This window comes from Vicugna pacos, chromosome 11, assembly GCF_048564905.1.
Source record: "Vicugna pacos chromosome 11, VicPac4, whole genome shotgun sequence".
Taxonomy (NCBI): Eukaryota; Metazoa; Chordata; class Mammalia; order Artiodactyla; family Camelidae; genus Vicugna; species Vicugna pacos.
Genome location: NC_132997.1, coordinates 72,826,063 through 72,832,062, shown reverse-complemented (window position 1 = coordinate 72,832,062; position 6,000 = coordinate 72,826,063).

Genomic DNA, 6,000 nt, shown 5'->3' with positions numbered 1-6,000 from the left:
ATGGCATTTAGAAACCAAGATCAGCAAACTAAGTGTGCTCATTGCTCTGAAGTATCCTTTGCTCCTAGGTAGGCCCTTTGGGCAGGAAAACATATGCATGCAAATATGCATAGACATACACATATTTAAATACATACACACCTACATAAATGTATACACGCAAAGCATACAATCAAGTTTACTTATTTATTTTATTGTTTGTCCTTTACACTAAAATGTAAGCTCTCATGAGGGAGAAACTGTTTGTCTGTTCTGTTGGCTATTGATTTGCTAGTGCACAGAACAGTGTGTAGCAAATGGGGAGTGTTCAGTAGTCAGTTGTTGACTAAATAAGAAGAAAGAAACAGCCCCAACAGGCTAAATACCTTGCCAAATCCTCACTGCTGACAAATGACAGAACTCTCTTTTTATCATGATTCAAAGACCCAAAATAAGAGCTAATGTCTGGCTGGATAGCAAATGTCTCCATGGTCATTTTCCCACCTTAATTTTTTCTGACCTTTGTTACCTCCAGACTTCTTTAATTTGTATCCTCTCTTCCTACCCTCTGGGATTCGTAACTTCAGGTGGTCAGCAGGTAGGAGTTGAAGCTAGAGGCTAGGTGGCTAGTCCTGGGAGTAGGAGAAGATGCCACGCCCATTCATTACCCAGCGGTGATGGCTGAGACTTCTCCTCAGCTTGGAATGTGGTCTAATGCAGGGAGTCGGGGGCCAGTTATCATTGCTGGCACACCCAGCAGCAGCCTCGAAGCTACCCAAGGAGTGACCACATGGAAGTAGACTACCCGAGATAATAAGCCAGAGGACAGACCCAGAGTGGGCGGGTGGAGACCTGACAGAGAGGAAGTACCCCTCCAGGAGCCCTGGCGTCATGGAAACTGGCCCTGCCACTCCATCTGTCCTCAAATGCTATAAATAGTTGGTTTCAGTATCAGCCAGGGCCAGACCAGGGCAGCAGCGTAGGCAGATCCTGAGAGGAAGTGGATCTGGGGGAGGATGTCACAGAGTGAGAGAGTGATGGGTGGAATGGGAGGAATGAGATGAGGCGGAGGGGAAGCCTTTGCCTGTCCCCACTGCACACCACAGCTGGTCACTGGCACTCAGAGCCTGCCTCATAGAATTTTCCAGCCTGCCTATCATCCAATAATGTCATTCCACCAGACCATCCCCCCCCACCGCCTACTCCTTTGTTCTGTTTCTGCTGTTCTCTAAGGCCCCTCTGTCTCCATGTTTGCTCACACTTTTAAAGCTTATCTCAATTTATACTTCCTCCAAGGAAGAAGTCCAAAAAGCCAACCCTCAAAAGACTTCTAGTCTAGTCGATTTGCTGACACTTGGGCTGTGGGTGTCCCTGCCAGTGGAGGAAGAAGATCTGGCCCTTAGGATCTCCATGAATTTTATACATGAGGGGTCTTCTGGGAACCTCTGAATAACCTCTTGTCCCTCCTTCCTCTGTTACAAAGTCCTTTGGACACTATCACTCTCCTGCTGCCTTCCCTGCCCAGACTTGCCCTGTTACTTGGTTACTGAATGATTTTTGAGAACTTTCTTAACCTCTCTGGGCCTGTAGCAGGCTGGGTTCCCTGGTCCTGGAGACAATGTCTGTGCAGAATGTTTATTAAAGAGGGCCTTTGAATTCAATGCCTGGGGAAGGGAGTGGGGCAGGGGAGCTAGACTGGGCAGAGGGAGTAGGTGAACCACAGGAAGCTCCAGTGCCATAATGACCCATCAGAGTTGTCCCATGTTGGGCCCAAATGGCCAGTACTTTATCCCCACCAAGATCAGTCACTGAATGCAGGCAGCCTGGGGAAGGGCGTGCTTTTGGGCAAGGTTGCTCTCTGCAGTTGTAGCAGTCTCAGAGGGCGCTAAAAGGTGAAGGTTGCCCACCTCTCAGGAGATGGAAAAATAAAGTCCTTCCATGAAGGGAGACTTGGGCAGTGCATCAATGCCTGAGCTCCCTCCTGTAATAATGGCGCTATGGCACTTTAGTGGGCTCTTGTCCAGATGAAATACAGCAATATACGTCAAGTTCTTAGCATACACTCTGACTCACAGTCACTGTTCAGTAATGATGCCAATGTCTATTATCCGGGTGTTGGGCTAGGGTCTCTTGGGTTAACTCTGACCCCAAGCAACCCTTCCTTTTTTGGGGAGATGATCAAGGGATGGGTGCATGTGAGTTAAGGACTCAAATTTAGACTTTTTAAGTTTCTCTAGATGAAGTTACATATAAGGCCACTGAAACAACAGCAATGAAATATGTTCATCACACAGTTTTAAAATTCAGGTCCCATTATCTTGTGAACAATACTATTATATGATATTGTCTTTTTGTCTTAACTTCTCCAATATGAACGTTTAACACAAATCACCTTATCTATAATCCTGTTTTGGAATTCTTTCTGCTTTTAATATTCTGGGATGCTTGAGAAATGGTAGTGGTCCAGGATTCTCTCTGCCTTTGATAATTTTTGCGCCACGTGTCCAGGGAGCCTGGAGGCAGGTGGACAAAACAGCTGCTTATCTGCTAGGCACAAGACCAGCCTCAGATCCACTCGCTCACCTGTCCACACACCTTATCAGCCCAGAGGGGACTTCAGCCAGGTCAGGTGTCCAGGTGTCCCTAGGGCCCCACGTGCCACGGGAGCATGCTCTGAACCAAGAGGAATCCCAGAAAAGCCCAATCACAGCCACTTCAGGATTCCACCTCCCCACCCCCCACCGGTGGGCTGGGGCAGGAAGCAGGAGAAAGGAAAGAACTGGACGCCCAATTCTCTGCTTAGTCCCAGGCGCAGCTGAGGGCACCTCCCCCGGCGGGTCCCGCCGCCGGCTGTCCTGGAGTGGTGCGGGAACCGGCTTCACGTGGGATCCTAGTACAGGACGCACTGACCCTGGGAGCGGAGCGGGGTTGATGATTGATGGGGACCAGGTAGGCGGGATAAGACTCAGCGTGAAAAGTGGTCTTTGTTTTTTTCAGCTTCTCAGCTTGGGTTTTGAGGTTCTTTTTAGAGAAAAGAGAAGCAAATCACTCTCATGTCTTTTGACCAGGGCGCCCCAGGCAGCTGCACAGGTTTGGGAATGGGGGAACCTCTGTGAACTCCGCACCCAGCGGCGGCAGGACCAGAGTTCTGGCTCTCTGGCTCCTGGGCTGAGCTGGCCTCAGATCCCAGAGCCCGGAGCCTGGGTGTCACCTACGCTCCCTCTTGGTTGCAACCAGAAATACTCGGTCCCGGAGGTGGGTCATGGTCATGCATGATCTCTAGGAATGGTTATTCTGCAGTCAGCTGGGCAAGTCCAGGACTTGTCTTTGAGAGTCAATAAAACCGTATGTAAAGCCTTAGCACAGTCCTAGTCTCGCTGTCCTTAAGAAATGGGGCTGTTGTTCCAGGAAGCACAGTGGCTCTGGAGGGTCCTGGCAATGGCACCCTGGGTGTGGGAGTCGTCAGTTCTGCAGAAGCCAGGCTGGGAAAATGTGCCAGCAGACGCCTCCCACCCTGTCTATATTGTAAAACTGGACTGAGAGCTGGAAGGAGCCACTGTTCCCCGCTGTGTCCACCTCTTCCTGGACCAATAGTCCTCCAGTCCCTTTCCTGTCCTCCTTGCTTCCATTTTTCCTGCATCTGTCCCCCCCTTCCCCTCCCACCCAGGTATTTGATGAAGGCTGTTTAGGTCAACACACTTTTATGGAATGCGTAACAACAACAAAGTATCTGAAGTTCAGGTAGGTTGCTTAAGGCCAGGTCAACTAGTACTCTACAAGAGTCAAGGGTCTGAGGAAACTGGAGAGTTTTGATTAATAAGTAATGATGTTTAAGATAAAACAAGCTTGCTTGTGTTTGGGGGTCAGAGCTGTCAATCCATTCCTGGGTATCTTCTGAGTACATGTAGTGTGCTCAGCTCAGAACTAGCTCACTGGAGGAGAGGGAGGGAGATAAAAAAGATAGAAGATGAGGTTCTCTACCTCCAGAAAGACCAGCAATTAGTCTCCACCCAGGGAGCTGAGGTCATTTAATTGATTTTTATTTTGAAAACTTTAGAGAAAATTATTAAAACATTTTTTTCCTCCAGTTCCATCTCGCAATACAGTATTCGTGTTTGTACCATCTAATTTTCAGCAATAGGTAGATATAATTTTTATTTTTAATATAAAATCTATAAATAGTTCTGTTTACAAATAATAAAAATTGGTTTACAAATAATTTTTAATGTATTTTGAAAACACATTTCCCTGCCTCATCATTTTCACAATTATGATTTTTATGCTGCAGACTATTCCCTCATATAGCCATTTAGCCACTTTTCGCCACTTTTCTGTTCCTGGTTAATTTCAGTTTTTTGTCATTATAAATAATGTGGCTTTAAATATCTTTGTACCTATAGCTTTTTTTCTTCTTCTAAATTCTGTTCTTGGAATCAGTGCCCAGAAAGGGGATGACCTGGTCAAAGTGTTGACTGTTTTACAGTTCTTGCTCTGTAGAACCAGATTGCAACTGAGAACATTTAATAACTAAATAAAGCAACCTTACAAATGAGTCCTATATCTGTAAAGAATACTGTATAGAGTAAACACTGTTGGCGACTACGATGTGTCAGGTCCATGCTAGCTGGACACCTGAGGATGAATGAGAGGCAGTTCCCACCTTGAGGGGAGCACAGAAGCTGTGGCTTTTCCACCTTTTTCCATTTGTAGGACACAAAATATTCAAAACTGCTAAACATCTTTGGGCAGACCCAGAATTGAGCGATTCTCTCAAATTTTGAAGGGACTTGAAACATAAGGCTTTTTATTTTTTTTGATCAGGAGAATCTTAATCAAAGAGAGTGTAATTTTTGGCTTTGATGAAGCAGGTGGCTGGCTTGTGGGCTGTAACTCCATTCCTATTTCCCAGATTCAAGAATATCAGGATGCAAGATGAGAGGAATGGATAGATAACATAAATCCACTTTGATTTCTAAATTCAAGCAAACCATTCCCAAACTAGGCATGTGTGCTGTGAACAATCGGACAAGTAAGATGATCCTTTTGTGTGTAAATCTGTGCACAGGACTCCTTGGTAGATAGGCCAGGATCACAAGGAGATAGAGCACTGGGGCTCAGGTGCCAGGAAGAATGGGAACAAAGAAAACTACAAAGAACCTGGGCCCCAGAGGTCATAAGGTTGGGCAATGTAGTACATTAATTAAATACTATGTGTCAGGCTCTATTCTTAGTCACTGGGATACAGCAGGGATCCAAACAGATAAAAAATCCCTACTCCATGGAACAGATGCTTAGGGGTGAGGGTGGGACATATAAGTGAACTATTGAGTATGTCAGATGATGATAAATACAATGGAAAAATAAAAGCAGGGGAAGGTGACAGGGTGTTCTAGAGAGGGGGTTTTAAATGGGGCTCTCAGAGATGGCCTGATTGAGTTGAGGACACTTGAACAAAGAGCAAGCCTTAGGATGCCTGGGGGAAAAGCATTCCAGAGGCCCTGATGCAAGACCCTGAGGCAGGAGCAACGAGGCCAGTGTGGCAGGAGGTGAGATCAGAGACGGAGCTGGGGTCATTCTATGGGTGGCCGTACAAGCATTTTTAGGGATTTCAGCTTTACTCAGAGAGTGAAGCAAGGGACCCAGTGGACAATTAGACGTGGTCTGATCTGGCGTGGAGAATGGACTCCAGGGCGAGGGGACAGGGAGAACAGTTAGGAAGCTAGTGGCAGGCTGAGAACCCAGTTACGTTTCCACGCCCTCGGCCCGCCCCAGACTCGAGGTGCGGGTTGTTGGGAAGGTCACAACCCATAGCGAATCCAGCCAGAATTAAAGGTTTCTAGGAAGGTTTTGAAATCCCCTTGTAACTTCAGGAGAAGGTCTCATTGGCATTTGAAAAGTTCCAGTGTGGGGCTTAGCGCCGAGGCCCCGGGCGACGATCCAGTTAAAACGCTAACGAGCTGTGTGGCCTCCGGCAAGTCTTCTAATGTCAGGCCGACTCAGTTAATTCATGTGTAAAATGGG